Raw genomic sequence first — 21002 nt, forward strand, 5'->3', positions numbered from 1 at the left:
AAGTACAGCAACCATATAAGTGACTGCAGCTGTACTATAATTGGTTGAGGCAATTTATGGTCACTCTGTGATTGGGTGAAGCGCTACAATAAACATTTTATTATGAGATTCCGCGTTTTTGATTGCTATTATCACTACAATAACACTATTAATTAAAGGGAAGTGTGAGGCAAACATTACAAGCATTTCATAAGGGAAATAGCTAAAAATTTAGAAGAAAAAGTCTTCTACACCAGTAATCAAAGAAAGAACAAGATTGGGCAATATTAATAACATTGTATCTCATTTGGTGTTTTGAAAATTTCAAATCAAAATTAAATTATTGATTTAAAGAAAATTACAAAGGGAGTCTAAAGGTTTTTTTGCAGCAAGAAATTATATGTAAATTAAAGCAAATAGATTAGGTTTTCTTTTTCCACAGGTATATGTTGCAGAAGGTGTGTAAGTAAAAAAAAAAAAATAAGTACATTTAAAACACATGTGATTATATGTTGATATTTACTGTTATAAAATAAAATTTTGCATTGCTACTATTTTTGCAAATTGATATTTTTCTTTCCAGGTTAAATTAAATTTAGTGATACAGGTAAATTAGGAGATATATTAAATTGACCAAATTATAAAATTTTCTACACCTGATAGTGTTAAATTAAATTAATTAATTAATTGATCAACAAGCACTGCAAGGCAAATTTAAAGAGTACATTTACCAAATTAATTAAATAAAATGTCTTCCTTATACAAGAAAATGAAAAAGGTTGTTGCCAAATGCGAGAGTAAATTAAAGATTCCAAAATTAGTGAAAATAAATAATAAAGGTGTCAGAGTAGAAAATAGAGATCAGTGTAAAATCGATGTTGTAAATATGGATCAGAACAGAAATTCACGAAGACCCCCAGAACAGATTAATGCAACGCCAAAAGTGTCAGATCAGATTGATAAAGTGCCAGTTCAGAATTTTACTAAAATTAATGCAATTGGAAAACATGATGAAATGTCTGATACATCTGGAATTAATATTCCTGATTATGTAAATTCATCAAATGATTTAAAGGAGTCCATGAAATATATGGAAACAGAGATAGTGCCTACACTGGGAAAAGATGAAATTAATTCCGCAGTTTTAAGGGTCCCATTAACTGAAAAGGTTTATTCTATTGTACTTGAGATTGAATTAGTAGGGATTACAACTGAGCAAGAAACAGAAATGACTTCAGTTCTGGTAAGTGAGGAGTCTGATACTGATCTGATTAAATTGATACAGCCTGATGAGTCAAAATTATGCTCAAAGAAAAAGGAGATTGAGATAAATGAGCTGAATGAACAGCTAAAAATACAGCGACAGGTAATGGTTCAGCAGATTGACATGGCTTCATTGCCATTACAAATTTTTGTAAATGAACAAACAGAGAAAACAGATACAGGATTAAATAAAGAACAGGAAAACAGTCCAAAAGGATTAAATGTACTTCCAGAATGTTGGAATAAAAATAATGTTCTTTTGAGTGAAGACATCAAAGTAAAGGATGCAATTGATCAACAGATTGAAACATTGACTTTTACAGGTTCACTTTTCAGAAATACAAATTTAATTAAAAGATTGATTGATGATATACAATTGGTAGAAAGGTTTGCTGTCGTGATATGTACAGCATACAAAATGAATGATGAACATGCTTTGAGTTCACTAATACTAACATCTGTAGTTGAAACATGGCAGGTAGTCAAAGACTTACAAGATGATGCAACTTATGAGGAGAAAAACACATGGTTGAGTGCAGATTTTAGACAGCGAGATGAGGATGAGTTTTGGATACACAAAGATGGTAGAATAGTTTTACCAAACAGCATGATTACTGACATGAACAGAATGTATCATGGATTTGTAGAATTTCTTTACCAGAGGTGTCTGGCTTGCCAACAAGTAAACACAATTAAGAGAACAATTGTGGGAATAGAAACAGAATTACAGGAGAGTGGTTCATTGACTAGATTACAAATGGATTTCTGTGAGATGTCACTGAATGATAAACTGTGCTACATTTTTGTGATTTACTGTTTGATTACTAAATGGGTTGAAACATTTCAGATGCAACATGATGATGAAATTACTGCTGAAAAATTATCAAATGGTAAAAGACATATTGAAAACAGACTGCTCCATTGTACAGATAGAACAGAAATTTCAGATGTTGAGGAGCATGAGAACAGTACTATAAAAGACAGAAATGCAAAAATGTGCCTAGCTGCAGGTACAAAGTGGACAGATATCCTTCCACTTGTTTTGATGTTTCTGAGAAACATTACTGATAAAAAGAGTCCACGTGAGATTATGATGGACAAGGTCATGAGACAGACATTTATACCAGAGAAAAGAATGATGCCTATCAATAATAGCATCAATCTAGAGAACTGCAGGAATTTATCAGATGAAATGATTTCTGTGTTTGATGAAGATGAAACTGAAGTGCAAAGAAGAGAAAGAGAGCAAGTACTTGATCTGTTACCAGGAAAAAGAATAAGGAAAAAGGTTCGTCTAAAAAGAAATTCTCTAGTGCCAAGTTGGCAGAAAAGGAGGTCAGTCAGTCTTGTCACAACAAATGCAGAGAAGTGCAAAAGACTGAAGAGGTGGATTGACACTGGCCATACTTTTCGTGTAACTACACCTGAAAATGCTGATGAGGATAGTGTCACAATTACTGATTCAGATTCTGAAGAAGAGCCTGAAGAGAATGCAGATCTTGAATGTCGACAAGTTGGTCGACATCTGGTGAACATGAATAGAAAACAAGCCTTGATAGAAGAAGACTTGAAAGTTGTGACAGAAGACTCAGAAAATGATGGAAATCTGCCAGAAAAAGAAGCAGAAGAAGAATGTGATCAGATTATAATTCAAGACCAGGAGAGTATTGAAAAGCAGAAGAGTAGCTCTGAAAGCAGGAACAAGAATTCTGAAACTGGGAAGTTGAAGGTAATTGAAAATGAAGAAGATGAATTGCCAAGTACCAGCTACAAAGATGACGTTCCTAACAGAGTGAAGCTGCCGAGTAAAGAAGTACATGAGTCCAGAATGGAAATGTCTGACACTGAAACTGATGAAAGTGATGAAGATTCTGAAATAAGAAAATTCAGAAAAGGAGCTTGGAGAACAGAATGTAATGTGACCAAGCAAAAGAAGAAATTACCAAGAAAAAGTGATAACTGGCAAGAAGAAAATGAAGGCCTAAAATTCAAATTGAGATACAGATCAAAGAAACAGATTGAGGCAGGAAAGAAAATAGAAGTGATACCTGTAATGGAGGTAAATAGTCACAGTCAAAAAGTGATTGAAAAGAATAGTGACAATGATTGAAGTACATACCTGTTAAAATTTTTGGTTTCTGTTTTTGGCATAAGGCTGAAGAAATCTTGTTAGATGACGCAAGGTCGAAGAAATACTGTTAGCTGAAAAATTAATTTGTGACATTAGGTCGAAGAAAAACTGTTAGAAGGTTTGAAAAAAAAAAAAAAAAAAAAAATTTTGAAAAAGGGGGGTGTTAGAAATTTTTAGAAAATTTAGGTAAAATTTTTAAAATTTTTGTTTTATTTTTCTTTGCAAGCTTAATGCAATTATAATTCTGCTTTGGATAATTTAGGTTATTGTTCTTTTAGAAATAATCAAGGAGAAGTTTTAGGTCAATATGACAAGCAAGATACTGACATTTTATTAGTTATAGTTTTTGCAACACTTTTGCTGAAGCTTAGTTGCATGTTACACAAGAGAAAGTAATAGAACTAGAGGAGTTTCTTAAAACTCAATATGAGAATTGCAGATAAACTGACGAGATAAGTCTTTAGAAATACTAACACAGGTGAAATTGAATCATGTTCATCTTAGATAAAATCTTTGCTAAATTTTTGGGTGCTGGTGTGGTGATTTGTTAATCACCAGATGAGGGAGTTGATGGAGCGGGATAGAAAACAAAAATTTGTTTAAACCCATGAAGTCACACTTCCATAAATAAATTAATAATGCTAACAATTTGTGCTGTGTGTATAATAATTCAACCTAGTTTAAAGTTACATTACATTACAGAACACGTGGGAAACTAATATGTGTGCTCATAAATGTGCATTATGTTGCATTCTCATGTATGTGGAAAATAATAAATTAATCTTGTCTATTGTCATGTCATAACTAATAGCAGCTGTTTTTAAAATAATGGCATGTGCTTATTTTGCTTCCCTTGTCTATGTGATGTCATTTCTACTATTCTAGGTGCACATAAGGCTTTATGGATTCATGAAGACAGGTAAATATAAAATGCTGCTTTATTTGTGCTTTACTGCTAGGTAATTTAGACTAATGGGTTAATTATTAGCAATGATGGGAGGCAACAGAACAAACTGTATTTCTTGCATTAATTATTCTTTTTGTTTGTTTATATAATAGTTTTACAAGTGAAGCTTAGAGATGGCTGCAGGAAAATAGTTCCCTTTTAAAAGTGACGCAGGGACGGTGGCGCAGAAAATTGACGCTTTCTGAAAGAGGCCTAATGATGAAAATGGCTCAAGTGAAAATAATTCTGAAAGGATGGAAAAGGCCTCTGAGCTTTTATTTTGAAAGGTTTTGGATTGAACTGCTAAAAAGATGACTTTTTGGAGAAATTTGCTAACGTTTGCTAACGTGCCACGGGAGTTCAGAGCTGACTAAGCTCAAGGTTAAAAAGGAAGCTGTCGCTACAAAATGTAGCAGTCTAAGGAGAACTGCCAAGACTTCTAAATGAACAATGGACAAGTGAATTTGCCCGGGCATGCAAGAAAGAGGTGTCACAGTTTACTGTGGTACGAGGTGGCTCAGCCAATGGAGAACTAGAATTCGTCTGCTGGAATGTGAAAAATAGTTAGCTCAGCTAAAATTAGGGTATAAGAATAGGTTCAGAGAACACATAGTTGGCTTACGCTCGAGAATTCTGGAGGACGATGTTATGCTGATGGACTTTACACGTGAGGACAGGAGTTTTTATTAATTACTTTATTACTAGGTGATGAGGGTAGAGACAGAGATATAGTTAGGATTTTGGAAATGCTTAATTTTACTTATTCCTGCTAATGAATAATAATTCTTGATTTATGCTCTTTTTATTAATACTGAATAAATCTTTCTTTATGACATTTTCTAATGCTTGTTTAATAAAATACCAAAACCTAAGTTTTTCTAGATGTGTTAAAATAAACTTTCTAAAATGACAAGCTGGTCTTGATTATTGCAGATGGTTTAAACAACTATATTTAGATCTTATCGCCTCATGATTCAAGCGCTCTATTGTTGTTATGGGCCTAGTGTTGTAGTGAAAGTTTTGTGGTAGTAGATAGTGTCATTTGTGCAATATTTTGGTGAGAGCGCTGGATCACTCTCACACAGGCAGCTGAGGTGAGGCACACAGACCTCCTGCTCTCACACACAGCAGCTGAGGTGAGGCACACAGACCTCCTGTTCACACACAGCAGATGAGGTGAGGCACACAGACCTCCTGTTCTCACACAGGCAGCTGAGGTGAGGCACACAGACCTCTCACACACAGGCAGCTGAGGTGAGCCACACAGACCTGCTCTCACACAGGCGGCTGAGGAGGTGAGGCACACAGACCTCCTGCTCTCACACAGGCAGCTGAGGTGAGGCACACAGACCTCCTGCTCTCACACACAGCAGCTGAGGTGAGGCACACAGACCTCCTGTTCACACACAGCAGCTGAGGTGAGGCACACAGTCCTCCTGCTCTCACACAGGCAGCTGAGGTGAGGCACACAGACCTCCTGCTCTCACACAGGCAGCTGAGGTGAGGCACACAGACCTCCTGTTCACACACAGCAGCTGAGGTGAGGCACACAGTCCTCCTGTGCACACACAGGCAGCTGAGGTGAGGCACAAAGACCTCCTGTTCTCACACAGGCAGCTGAGGTGAGGCACACAGACCTCTCACACACAGGCAGCTGAGGTGAGCCACACAGACCTGCTCTCACACAGGCGGCTGAGGAGGTGAGGCACACAGACCTCCTGCTCTCACACAGGCAGCTGAGGTGAGGCACACAGACCTCCTGCTCTCACACACAGCAGCTGAGGTGAGGCACACAGACCTCCTGTTCTCACACAGGCAGCTGAGGTGAGGCACACAGACCTCTCACACACAGGCAGCTGAGGTGAGCCACACAGACCTGCTCTCACACAGGCGGCTGAGGAGGTGAGGCACACAGACCTCCTGCTCTCACACAGGCAGCTGAGGTGAGGCACACAGACCTCCTGCTCTCACACACAGCAGCTGAGGTGAGGCACACAGACCTCCTGTTCACACACAGCAGCTGAGGTGAGGCACACAGTCCTCCTGCTCTCACACAGGCAGCTGAGGTGAGGCACACAGACCTCCTGTTCACACACAGCAGCTGAGGTGAGGCACACAGTCCTCCTGTTCACACACAGGCAGCTGAGGTGAGGCACAAAGACCTCCTGTTCTCACACAGGCAGCTGAGGCGAGGCACACAGACCTCTCACACACAGGCAGCTGAGGTGAGCCACACAGACCTGCTCTCACACAGGCGGCTGAGGAGGTGAGGCACACAGACCTCCTGCTCTCACACAGGCAGCTGAGGTGAGGCACACAGACCTCCTGCTCTCACACACAGCAGCTGAGGTGAGGCACACAGACCTCCTGCTCTCACACACAGCAGCTGAGGTGAGGCACACAGACCTCCTGTTCTCACACAGGCAGCTGAGGTGAGGCACACAGACCTCTCACACACAGGCAGCTGAGGTGAGGCACACAGACCTCTCACACACAGGCGGCTGAGGAGGTGAGGCACACAGACCTCCTGCTCTCACACAGGCAGCTGAGGTGAGGCACACAGACCTCTCACACACAGGCAGCTGAGGTGAGCCACACAGACCTGCTCTCACACAGGCGGCTGAGGAGGTGAGGCACACAGACCTCCTGCTCTCACACAGGCAGCTGAGGTGAGGCACACAGACCTCCTGCTCTCACACACAGCAGATGAGGTGAGGCACACAGACCTCCTGTTCTCACACAGGCAGCTGAGGTGAGGCACACAGACCTCTCTCACACAGGCAGCTGAGGTGAGCCACACAGACCTGCTCTCACACAGGCGGCTGAGGAGGGGGGGCACACAGACCTCCTGTTCACACACAGGCGGCTGAGGAGGTGAGGCACACAGACCTCCTGCTCTCACACAGGCAGCTGAGGTGAGGCACACAGACCTCCTGCTCTCACACACAGCAGATGAGGTGAGGCACACAGACCTCCTGTTCTCACACAGGCAGCTGAGGTGAGGCACACAGACCTCTCTCACACAGGCAGCTGAGGTGAGCCACACAGACCTGCTCTCACACAGGCGGCTGAGGAGGGGGGGCACACAGACCTCCTGTTCACACACAGGCAGCTGAGGTGAGGCACACAGACCTCCTGTTCACTCACAGGCAGCTGAGGTGAGGCACACAGACCTCTCTCACACAGGCAGCTGAGGTGAGCCACACAGACCTGCTCTCACACAGGCGGCTGAGGAGGGGGGGCACACAGACCTCCTGCTCTCACACAGGCAGCTGAGGTGAGGCACACAGACCTCCTGCTCTCACACACAGCAGATGAGGTGAGGCACACAGACCTCCTGTTCTCACACAGGCAGCTGAGGTGAGGCACACAGACCTCTCTCACACAGGCAGCTGAGGTGAGCCACACAGACCTGCTCTCACACAGGCGGCTGAGGAGGGGGGCACACAGACCTCCTGTTCACACACAGGCAGCTGAGGTGAGGCACACAGACCTCCTGTTCACTCACAGGCAGCTGAGGTGAGGCACACAGACCTCTCTCACACAGGCAGCTGAGGTGAGCCACACAGACCTGCTCTCACACAGGCGGCTGAGGAGGGGGGGCACACAGACCTCCTGTTCACACACAGGCAGCTGAGGTGAGGCACACAGACCTCCTGCTCTCACACACAGCAGATGAGGTGAGGCACACAGACCTCCTGTTCTCACACAGGCAGCTGAGGTGAGGCACACAGACCTCTCACACACAGGCAGCTGAGGTGAGCCACACAGACCTGCTCTCACACAGGCGGCTGAGGAGGGGGGGCACACAGACCTCCTGTTCACACACAGGCGGCTGAGGAGGGGGGGCACACAGACCTCCTGCTCTCACACAGGCAGCATCAGAGGACGCGTGCAGCTGTACTTTGTATCCTAGTTGCCCCCCTCCCTTTCTCTTCCTGCCTGTCTCCCCCTCTGTGCCTGTTCACTCGTGCAGTGCGCGCCGAGCAGCAGCGGTAATCACCTTCCGGAGTCCAAAGTCCTCGGTGAGTGGATGACCTTACAACCCTCCTCCTGTTCTCTCAGACTTTGCTGTCCTCAAAGGCAGCTGCCCGTGCGCATCACAACAGAAGTGTTGCAGGCTTTCTGTTGTCTCCTGCCCCCACCGCGCTCTCTCCGCACCCCCCACCCCTCCACACACACACACACAGTTTGTAAGTTACAGGACAGTGCTTGTGTGTCCTCCAGACAGCTTCTTCTCAATGCTCCAGCAGCAACCCAGCTTTGGTTCACATCTACAATTTACATAAAACACTACTCCCCTCCCCCCTCCCTCCCCATACCTCATGGATAACAGACACGCCCTGTAATATAACAGAGGAGGATGAGAAAAAACAAGGCTCCAGCAATGTCAGTACATCCAGGCTAGTCATCAATGCAAAGTACATTGTCAAACACCTTATTCAGTCATCATTACAACCGCAGGACTTGCTATAGTGAAAGTGTACTTAATACCGCAAATAACATATGCTGTTTCCCCACAGATCACATAGCCACCGCCATGGGACGTGTAAAAACAACACCAACTACAGGCACAGCAGTCACTCACTTAGCAAACACTGACAACCACCAATCGCCCACTTACTAACACTGACAACCACAAATCACCCATTTAGCAAACACTGACAACCACCAATTAACCACTTAGCAAACACGGACAACCACCAATCACCCACTTAAGGAACACTGACAACCACCAATCACCCACTTAAGGAACACTGACAACCAACAATCGCCCACTTAACAAACACGGTCAACCACCAATCGCCCACTTACTAACACTAACAACCACAAATCACACATTTAGCAAACACTGAAGACAAAATCCTAACTTTACTACTACTAAATGCCATCTGTGAATACCAAAAGTAGTAAGTGTAGGATTTTGTCTTAAGTTAGTTCTGTGAATCGGGCCCTAGATGTATGCCACTTGGCCATTAACTCTTTACTTCCCTTCATAACAACTTCTAGAACACTGTAGATGTGTGCCATTTGATCATTTACTCTTTACTTTACTTTCTCACAACCTCTAGAACACTTTAGATGCATGCCACTTTATCATTAGATCTTTACTGTAGAATTGTGTGGAATTAAGTGCATGGAGTTGTATTGTGTGGCTTTGAGTGGAATGGAGTGGCGTGGAACGGCATTGTGGATTGGGGTTGAATTTTGTAGTATGGAGTAGAGTGGAATTGTATGGTGTGGTATGGAGTGGAATGGAATTGTGTACCATGGAGTGGGGATGTGTGAAGAGGAGCGGAATTGTGTGGCATGGACTTGTGCTGCATGGAATCATGTGGCTTTCAGTGGAATTGTGTGGAGGGGAGTGGAATTGTGTGGCATGGAGTACACTTGAATGTGATAGCACTGAGTGAAGGCATCTTGAAGTAAAAATATGTGAAGTGGACTGGAGTGGAACTGTGTGGCTTAGGACTGTGTGGTGTGGAGTGGAATTGTACAGCGTGCAGTGAAGTGGTGAGGCATTAAATTATGGGTCTTGGAGTGGGATTGTGTGTCATTGATTGGAGTATAAATGTGTGGCATTGGATTGTGTGTCATGGAGTGGAGTGGAGGTTGCTCTGTGAATTATGAGAGTTGTGCAAAGTGGAGTGGAGTAAAGTGGAACACAGTGGCATGGAATTCTGTGGCATGATGTAGAATAGAGAGGAATTGTATGGCGTGGAGTGGACTGGAATTGTGTGGCCTGGAGTGGAGTGGCAATGTTTGGCATGGAGTGGCGTGGAGTGGTGTTCAGTGGCATGGCATGGAATTATATAACACAGAGGGAAATTGTTTGGCATGGATTGGCATGGAATGGTGTGGCATGGAACTGAGTGGTGTTGAGTAGAGTGACATTTTGTGGTATGGAGTTGTGTGAAGTGGATTGGTATTTTTTGGCATGAGAATTGTCTGGTGTGGAGTGCAGAATTGTGTGGCATGGAGTGGATTCAAATTGTGTATTGTATAATTTTGTGGCATGGAGAGGACTGGAATTTTGAGGCATTGGCTGAATTGGATTGGAGTGAGTTATATGCTGTAAAGTGAAGTGGGCCTTGTGTCACATGGAGAGGCATTGTGTGTATTGGAGTAGAATTGTGTGGCATGGAGTGGAGGGCATTGGGTGGAGTAGAGTTGATTGGCATTGTGAGGCATGGAGTGGAGTGGAATTATGTGGAGTGGAGTAGAGTGAAGTGGCCTTTTGTGGAGTGGGGTGGAGAGGAGTACAATGAGTGGAGAGGGGTGAAGAGGAGTGGCATTGAGTGGAGTGGATAAGAGTGGTATTGTGTGGCATGGAGTGACATTGTGTGGCATAGAGAGGAGTGGCATTGTGTGGTGTGGAGTGGAGTGACATTGTGTGGTGTGGAGCGACATTGTATGTCGTGGAGTAGATTTGTCTTGTATGGCATGGAGGAGTGGCATTGTCTGGAATGGAGTAGATTGGAGTGGCATTGTGTGGTATGGAGTGTACAGCCAAAGAGAAGGGGTCAAGGAGAGCACAATCCTAGAACACATGTACAACAAAGACTGATAGGTCATATAATATCCACAATATCTAAACTGTGTGTATCATGTACTTTCAATTTCAGGACAAAACAAAGGAGCAGATGAAGTTCATGTTCATATTTTCATTTTCTTTATTTGAAGATCCATAAAGTTAAAGTTGATAAAAACAGCCGACACGTGTTTGGTCAGTATTAACAATCAGTACTCAGACTTTTTCAAGGCTGTGAAACAAGACAAGAAATATATACATAGCATTACATAAATGTATAAATATTAACCTAGAAAAACAGCATTTGAGGGCCTAAAATACAACAATAAGAGGTGTTGTAATTGTAGTATTTATAACACGGGCGTGTGCAGGGGCAGACCGTTTTTCCAGGCGTCATTACTATGTGGTGCCATTCGTAATACTACCGGTAAGCTTACTGTTGCGGCTTTTTTAGACAATTCTATGTCGGATACTAGGTGGTGTGGTAATTTTGATTACAGTTGGTTTTTATGTTATTTGTTTTCTAGCCTCTACACCTCCTCGAGGCCAGACCACAGGTAAGCTTGGTCTTTAGGTCATCACTCTGCAACAGTCCTCATTGGCTCGATATTTAATTTTGACCTCGTTTACTTTTATATTTTTAGAAATTTCGTTATCAGACGTGCGCTGTGTTCCATTTGCTACATTATCCTGATTCAGGAATTTACCATTTGACCCACCGTGTAATATCGCTCGCGCACTCTCTACAGGGTACGCATTTCTAGCTGAGGGAGATGGATTGAATCTTTTGGAAGAAGTACTCTGCCTGCTTATCGCAGCGGCTTTGGGCTTCTTTCGGGTCGGGGGGAATGGGTGGGGTGCTTATCAAAGATTTAGCAATCCGAAAGATTTCTCTCGGGGCGTTGGCTGCCATCCTTACTTTTTGTTCGTAGAACACCGATTGGGCCAGTGTAATTTCGGCCTTGTATTTCTTGATGGATTCTCGGTAGTAGTTCCTATCTTGCACCCCGAGTGTACGTCTCCATGTCCTCTCTAATTTCCTACAGCTTTGTTTTAGCTCCTTTAATTTGGATATATACCATGGTGCCTCTTTGGCCTTGGTTTTCTCCTTAAGGAGCTTCACAGGGGCCACCAAATCCAGTGAAGATTGGTTTGCTGATACCTTTGACCAATTTCTCCCCATTAAAATGGCATGGGAAGGAGCCATGGCGCGACTCAGGCTTTCCCATGCTAATGGAACCAAGAGGTGGTCAGTCCAAGGGAGGGGAATTGGCACGCCTACGTGAAGCCTATGATCGTTACTTAGAACCGCATCCAGTAGATGGCCTTTAATATGCATGGGTTCAAAACCCTTCTGGATGATTTGAAGGGCTGCTAGATTATTCAGGAAGGCCTTTGCTAGGTGCTCCGAGTAGTCATCCAAGTGGATGTTTATGTCCCCCAGCACCGTGAAGTTTGATGTGGCTAGGGCTAATTCGGCAACATGGGAGGGGAGAGAGTCCATGAATTTGCCTATTTGTCCCGCGGGACGATAGAGTAATAGGCCTGAAAAGGTCAGGGTGGAGGATAATTCTAAGGCAAAGCTCATGCTTTCACAGTTGGGGACTCCAGCTGGGGAGGATCTACATTGGTAGCTATCCCTGAATATTAATTGGCCGGGTCACCCTCATCCTTTAGCCACGTTTCTGTGAGAAATATGGCGTCCGGGTTGAGGTTTTCTAGGAGAAGTGCTATTTCTATCGCGTGCTTACTCAAAGATCGGCAATTTAGGAGAAACATTTTGATAGGTGGTCGGAGGTTCTCCGCTGGTGTTAGAGGGGGTCTAAGTTCAAAGTGGCAGTTGGAGCATCTCCTAGTGGCATTAATCGAGCACATAGCATGGAGGCAGGAAGCCTCAATTGGGGGCTTTAGGTTCCGGAGGGACATAGAGTCATACCTGATGCGGGCAGTTGGTATCACGGGGGGCCGGGCAGGGGTTCTAGTCCCTGGTCGCGAATGGCCGCGGACAGGCGCAGACGGGCTTGCCTTTGACGCGCCTTCGGCCCGCCGCCGGCGCGCCCGCTGCGCGAGCGCTTGCCTTACCCCTTATGTAGAGTGGGGCGCTCCAGGACTAGAGCGCTACCCTCCCGGAAGTGGTGCAAGTCGGACTTTCCTCCCTCTAGCCCTCCGCACAAATGGCAGGAGCCGCGGCGGAATGGGGCTCGGGAGCGTCAAGACAAAGGTGAGTTCAAAGTGACAAGTGCAATCGAATAGGAGTGAAAAATGCAGTTTTAAAAATCGTAGTTCATTTTTAAAATCCCCTCTAAAATCCCCTCTACAACAGCGTTAATGTCCTGACTGCTTCTGAGTACAGGTGGGAAGTAAGGGTAAACAGTACAGTTTTAAAAATCGTATTTCATTTTTAAAATCCAGACTACAACAGAGTTGTTTTCTAGCAGCTTCTTATTACCACAAGTGGTCAAATGGCGGTATCTCGTGCAGAGACCCACCGCGGCCACCGCGCGTGCACCAGCCTTGCCCCTTATGTAGAGTGGGGCGCTCAAGGATTAGAGCGCTACCCTCCCGGAAGTGGTGCAAGTTTTATCAACTTTAACTTTTTGGATCTTCATAAAAAGAAAATGAAAATATGAACATGAACTTCATCTGTTCCTTTGTTTTGTCCTGAAATTGAAAGTACATGATACACACAGTTTAGATATTGTGGATATTATATGACCTATTAGTCTTTGTTGTACATGTGTTCTAGGATTGTGCTCTCCTTGACCCCTTCTCTTTGGCTGTACATTTGTCATTCTTTTGATTGACATTGATCCCTCTTGGTAGTGGGGGATAGTGGTCTGTGTAGCACTCCGTCTTTAAAAAACTAAAGATTCTCTACTTTTTTCTTTCCAGCATTTTGTCCATTTTACTATCATTTGTGTATGTGCGGGTCTATCCATTTTGGATACACTACTACCAATCTCCTCATGCTTTGGTATGGAGTGTAGTAGCACTGTGTGATGTCAGGTACAGTGGCATTGCGTGACATGTGGAATTGGGCTGTTGAGTCAAGCAGAGTGGCATTATGTAGAGTGGAGTAGAGTGGAGTGACATTGTGTGGAGTGGAGTGAAGTGGCATTGTCTGAAGTGGAGAGGTGTGGCATTGTGTGGCATGGTGTGGCATTGTGTGGCATGGAGATAAGTGACACTGTGTGGTGTTGAGTGAAGTGGCATTTCGTGGCACGGATTAGAATGGTAGGTAGTGGCATGAAATAGTACAATGGCATTGTGAGGCATGGAGTGGGAGGATTGACATTGTGTGGGGTGGAGTGGCATTGTGTGCCGTGGAGTGAAGTGGCATTGCATGGAGTGGAGTTTAATGGCAGTGTGCGGTGAAGAGCGGAATAGAGTGGAGTGGTATTATGTGGCATGGAGAGGCATTGTGCAGTGTGAAGAGGAGTAGGGTGCCACTGTGTGGTGTGGAGTGGCATTGATTTGCTTCAAGTGGTGTGGCATTGTGCCTCATGGAGTGAGGTGTCATCGTGAGCCATGGAGTGGATTGAAGTAGCAGTATGAGGCACAGAGTGGAGTGACATTGTGTTGCGTGGAGTGGCATTGTGTATTTTGAACTGCATTGTGGGGAATGGTGTGGAGTGGAGTGGATAGGAGTGCCATTGTGTGGAGTGAATTGGAGAGGAGCAGCATTGTGCGGAGTGAAGTGGCATTGAGTTCCATGGGGTGTAAAGGGATTGTGTAGCATGAAGGGGTGTGGCATTGAGTGGAATGGAGAGGCTTTGTGTTGCCTGGAGTGGAGTGGAATGGAGAGGAGTGCAGATGAGAGGAGTGGAGTGGCATTATGTGGTATGGAGTGGGGTGGAATTGTGTGGCGTGGAGTGGAATTATATGGTGATGAGTGGATTAAGTGAAAGGGAATTGTGTGTAGTGAAGTGGAGTGTCATTGTGTGGTATGGATTGGAGTGGCATTGTGTGGAGTGGAGTGGAGTGGCTATGTGTGGCATGGTGTGGCATACTGTGGCATTGAGATAAGTGGCACTGTGCGGTATTGAGTGGAGTGGCATTTTGTGGCACGGATTAGAATGGTAAGTAGTGACATGGAATAGTACAATGTCATTGTGAGGTATGGAGTGGGAGGATTAACGTGTGCGGTAGAGTGGCATTGTGTGCTGTGGAGTGAAGTGACATTGAGTGGAGTTTAATGGCAGTGTGCGGTGAAGAGCGGAATAGAGTGGAGTGGTATTGTGTGGCATGGAGAGGCATTTTGCAGTGTGAAGAGGAGTAGGGTGCCACTGTGTGGTGTGGAGAGGCATTGATTTGCTTCAAGTGGTGTGGTATTGTGTGTCATGGAGTGAAGTGGCATCGAGAGCCAAGGAGTGGATTGGAGTAGCACTATGAGGCACAGAGTTGAGTGACATTGGGTGGAGTGGAGTGGCATTGTGTATTTTGGACTAGCATTGTGAAGAATGGTGTGGAGTGGAGTGGATAAGAGTGGCATTGTGTGGAGTGAATTGGAGAGGAGCAGCATTGTGCAGAGTGAAGTGGCATTGAGTGGCATGGGGTGGAGTGGGATTGTGTAGTATGAAGGGGTGGGGCATTGAGTGGAGAGGCATTGTGTTGCATGGAGTGAAGTGGAGTGGCATTGTGTATACTGGAGTGGAGTGCTGATGAGGGGAGTGGAGAGGCAGTTTGTGGTATGGAGTGGGGTGGAATTGTGTGGTGTGGAGTGGAATTGTATGGCAATTAGTGGATTACGTGAAAGGCACTTGTGTGTAGTGAACTGGAGTGGAATTGTGTGGTATGGATTGGAGTGGCATTGTGTAGAGTGGATTGAATTGGAGTGCCATTTTGTGGAGTGCAGTGGCATTGTGTTGTATGGAGTGGAGTTCACTGAGTGATGTGAAGTACATTGACATTGTGTGGCCCAGAGTGGCATGACAAGGAGTGGCTGACATTACATGGAGAGGAGTAAAGTTTAGTGGCATTGTGTGGGGTGGAGTGGAGTGGAAAGGAGTGGCATTGTGTGGAGTGGAGAGGAGTGACATTGTGTAGTATGGAGTGACATGAAATGGCACTATGTAGACTGGAGGTTCGTGACATGGAGGAGAGTGGAGTGGCATTATGTATACTAGATTAGAGTGAAGTTGCGTGGCATTGTGTGGTGTGGAGTAGAGTAGCAGTGAAAGGTGTGGATTGGAGTGACATTGTGGGGTGTGGAGAGGAGTGAAATTGTGTTGCTTGTGCTGGAGTGGAATTTAGTACTACGGAAGAAAATAGTATTGCATGGAGTGCAAATTTGTGGCATGAAGTGGAATAGGATTGCGTGTCATGGAGTGGAAATTTGATGAGTGGAGTGTAACTGTGCAGCATGAAATTGTGTAGTGTGGAATAGTGTAGCATAGAGTGGAGTGGAATTGAGTATGGTGTTGTGAAGAGGAGCACAGTGAAAGGGAGAGGAAAGGAAAGGAGGCAAGGGGAGTGGAGCATCATTTAAAGGTGACATGGAGTGTAATACAATTTTGAGACGTAGAGTGGAACTGTGTGGAGTGGAATTGTATGTAGTGGAGTAGAATTGTGTGGTTTGTGGTCATTGGAATTGTATAGAGTGGACTGGAATTGTGTGGCATGAAGTTGAGTGAATTTGTGTGGCATTGAATTGTGTGATGTGGATTGAAAGTGCATTGCAGAGACTGGGGTGGAATTGTGTGAAATAGAGTGGAGTGAAGGGGTCGAGTGAAGTGGAATTGCGTGACGGGGATTGCAATTTGTTGTCATAGTGGAGTGAAATTATGTGGCATGGACTTGTGTGGCATGGAGTGAAATTGTAAGGCATGGAGTGGTCTGGAATTGTGTGGCATGGAATCTTGTGGTATGGAATTGTGTACTGTGGAAATGTGTGACATAGAGTGGATTGGGATTTTGTGGCATTGAGTGGAGTGGATTTGTGTGGTGTGGAGTGGAGATGAATTGTGTGATGTGGAGTGGAACTGAGTCAAGTGGAATTTTTGTGGTGTGGAGTAAAGTGGAGTGGAATTCGACATGGAATTGCATGGTGTGGAATGGTATTGTGTGTCATCTATGGGAGTGGCATGGAATTGTGTGGCATAGAATTGTGTTTCTTCTGGTGGAGTTGAATTGTGAGTGTAGAGATTGGAATTGTGTGGTGTGGTGGAATTTTGTGGTGTGGAATTATTTTCCCAGGAGTGGAGAGGAATTTTATGTCATGCCATGAAATTGTGAGGAGTGCTGTGCATGGAGTGGAATTGTTTGGCTTAGAGTGGAGTGGAACTGAGTGCCATGAAATGACACAGTGCGGCGTGGAGTGGAATTTTATGGCATGTAGTGGAGTGGAATTGTGTGGCATGGAATTGTGAGTCTTGGAGTGATAATGTGTGGGGTGGTGTGGAATTGAGTGGAGTGCAGTGCAGTTGCATGGTGTGGAATTATGTGTTGTGGAATAGTGTGGCATAGAATGGAATGGAATTGTGTGTTATGGATTTGAGTAGAGTGGAAATTTGCCCTGTTAAGTGGAGTGTAGTTGTGTAAAGTGGATTGGAGAGGACGTTTGTGGCATTATGTGAAAGGGAAGGAATTGTGTGGCCTGAAGTGGAGTGGAGTAGAATTGTGTGGAGTGGATTTGCATTGTGTGGCATGGAGTGGAGTGGAGTGGAGAGGAGTGGAGTGACATGGTGTGGAATTGTGTGGCATGGAATTGTGAGTCCTGGAGTGGAAATGTGTGGGGTGGTGTGGAATTGAGTGGAGTGCAGTGCAGTTGCATGTTGTGGAATTATGTGTTGTGGAATAGTGTGGCATAGAATGGAGTGGAATTGTGTGTTATGGATTTGAGTAGAGTGGAAATTTGCCCTGTTAAGTGTAGTGTAGTTGTGTAAAGTGGATTGGAGAGGACGTTTGTGGCATTATGTGAAAGGGAAGGAATTGTCTGGCCTGAAGTGGAGTGGAGTAGAATTGTGTGGAGTGGATTTGCATTGTGTGGCATGGAGTGGAGTGGAGTGGAGTGGAGAGGAGTGGAGGGAAATGGTGTGGAAATATGTGGCATGGAGGATAATTGTGTCGCATGGATTGGCATGGAACTGTGTGGGGTGTTATTGTGTGGTGTGGTGTGGAGTGGAGTCGACTTTTGTGACGTGGAGCAGAGTGGTGTTGTGGGAAGCTGAATGGAATTGTTTGGCATGAGAATTGAACGTTTGGTGTGGAATGGAGCAGAATTTTGTGGCGAGGGGTGGACTGGAATTGTGTCACATGAAATTGTGTGTCATGGAATTGCGTGTTGTGTAGATGTGTGCCATGTAGTGGATTGGAATTGTATGGCATAGAGTGGATTGGATTGAAGTGGAATGAAATTGCATGGCATGGAGTGGAGTAGAGTGGCAATGTGTGGGTTGGAGTGTCATTGTGTGGTGTAGAGTGGCATTGTGTGACATGGAATGGCGTGTAATTGTGCTTCATTGAGTGGAGTGAATGGAATATTAAGGCATGGAGGCAGTGGATTGATATTTGTGTAGTGGGGAGTAGAGTGGCCTTATGTGCCGTAGAGTGAAGTAGAAGGGAGTCGAGTGGAGTGGAGTAGAGTTGAGTGGCATTGTGTGGAGAGGAGTGGAGTAGATTGGAATTGTGTGGTGAGGAGTAGAATATCATTGTGTGGTCTTCAGTGGCAGTGGAGTGACGTGGTATGGAAATATGTGGCATGGAGTGGGATTGAGGTGTGGCGCAGCGGCCAGGGCGACTGACGCCGGATGCTGGGGATCACGGTTCGATACCCAGCACCGGCGGCAGGGGTCTGCCCAGCACCATCAAGTGACTCTGGGCAATAGCTTGCTTAATCTTCCCAACGGCCCCCAGCGCCGGGAAACCTACTACGGGTAGCTGTGCGCTTTACAAATACAGGATTATTATTATTGTGTGGCATGGAGTTAGTTGGAATGGTGTGGAATTGTGGGGCAATCAGTGAAGTGGATTTTTTTGTGTGGAGTGAAGTGGGATTGTGGGGCATGGAGTAGAATTGTTTGGAGTGGAATCGAGACAAGTGGAATTTTGTGGTGTGTAGTAAAGTAGAGTGGATTTGATTGCCATGGAATTATGTAGCACAGAGTGCAGTGGGATTATGTGGCATGGAGTGGAGTGGCATGAAATTGTGTTGCATATAGCGGAGTTGAATTTTTTGGAGAGGAGTTAAATTTTGTGGTGTGCCATGAAGGGGTGTGAAGTGAATTTCTGTGGTGTGGAGTTATGTAGCATGGAAGGGAGGGCCCTGTGTGCGGTGGAGTACATTGACATTGTGTGGCTTAGAGTGACATGTTATGGAGTGGAGTAAAGTGGCATTTTGTGTAGTGGAGTAGAGGGTAGTGGTATTGTGTGGAGTTGAGTGGCATGGTGTGGTGTGGAGTTGCATTGTGTGGCATGAAGTGGGGTGGCATTGTGGGGCCTGGAGTAAAGTGGAATAGCATTGTGTGGCACGGAGTTGTGTGGTATGGAGTGGACTGGAATGGAGTGGAGCGGTATTGTGTGGCATGGAGTGCAGTGGTATTGTCTGTGTGGAGTGGAGTTGCAGTGTGAGGCATGAATTGTAGTGACATTGTGTGGAGTAGAGTGGAGTGGAGTGATATTGTGTGGAGGGGAGTGGAGTACAGAGGAGTGGAGTAGCATTGATGAGTGGCATTGTGTGGAGTGAAGTGGTAAGGAGTGGTCTTGTGTCGTGTGATGTGGCATTGAGTGGAGTGGGATGGAGTGGCACTGTGTGGCTTGGAGTGGCGTGGCATTTAAGTGGAGTGAAAAGACATTATGTGGGGTGGAGTGGCATTGCGTGGAGTAGAGTGGAGGGCAGCAGAGGTATTGTGTGGTAAGGAGTGGAATGGAATTGAGTGGTATAGAGTGAGTGGCATTGGGTGGTATGATGAAGTGGAATTGTGTGGCATGGAGTGAAGTAGAAATGTGTGGTGAGAAATTTAGTGAAATTGTATGGCGTGGAATGGAAGAAAAATAAGTGTAGTGAAGTAGAATCCAGTGTCATTCTGTGCAATGGAGTGGCATTGTGTGGTATGGAGTGGAGTGGCACGGTGTGATGCGGAGTACAGTGTCATTGTATGGCATGGAGTGGCATGGCAAGGTGCAGAGTGGAACAGTATTTTATGGAGTGAAGTAGAGTAGAGTTTCATTGTGTGGGGTGGTGTTGAATGGAATAAAGTGGAGTGGAAAGTAGTGGTATTGTGTTGCATGGAGTGGAATGGCATTGTGTGGTGTGCAGTGGCATTATAAGAAGTGGTGTAGTGTGACATTGTGTGACATTGAGTGGCATTGTCGGTAGTGGAGCGGAGTGGGCTTTAGTGCAGTGGAGAGGATTGGCATTGTTTGGAGTGAGGTGGGGAGGAGTGGCATTATATAGTGAAGTGACACTGAGTGGGGTGAAGTGGCATTGAGTGAAGTTGCATTGTGTGGTATGGATAGGAATTGTTTAAGGTGGAGGGGAATGGTGTTGTGTGGCATGGTAGAGTAAAGCTGAATTGTCTGGCATGGAGTGAATTGAAATTGTGTGCCTAGCAGAGGAGTGAGATTGCATAGTATGGAGTGGAATTGAGTGAAAGGGAATTATGTATATTGGAGAAGAGTGTAGTTAAATTAAGTGGAATAGAGTGGAGTAGTATTCTGTTGAGTGGAGTAAATTGGTTTGGAATTTTGTGGAGCTGAGTGGCATTGTCTGGTATGGAGTGGAGTGCCACTGTGGAATGTGGAGTACAGTGACATAGTGTTGTTAAAAGTAGAATCGACAAACGTGAACATCACCGATGCGATCATGCTTAACAAGAGCCATCAGCCGTGCGTAAACAGCATCCATTTTAGGTGCCGCTGCCATCTCACGCTTTGCGAGTCACCTACACGTCTCCCTGACTTCGCAATCATCCCCCGCGCGTTGGCAGCCCCCAAGCACACATGCTAGAGTCATAGAGCATCCTCAGCGCGACCCTGCCCCGGAGCCACTTCCCGTGCCGAACCCACATGCCCTTTCATCCTCCCCGCTCGAGCAGGCCCTTCTGATAACACCCAACTGCACCTGGTCACTGGATCCGGTCCCAGGCTGTAAACCAAGCCTTGCGGACATACTTTATTGCCCCCACACTCCAGGACGTGTTGCGCTCACAGAG

The sequence above is a fragment of the Lissotriton helveticus genome, chromosome 7, assembly GCF_964261635.1.
Source record: "Lissotriton helveticus chromosome 7, aLisHel1.1, whole genome shotgun sequence".
Classification (NCBI taxonomy): Eukaryota; Metazoa; Chordata; class Amphibia; order Caudata; family Salamandridae; genus Lissotriton; species Lissotriton helveticus.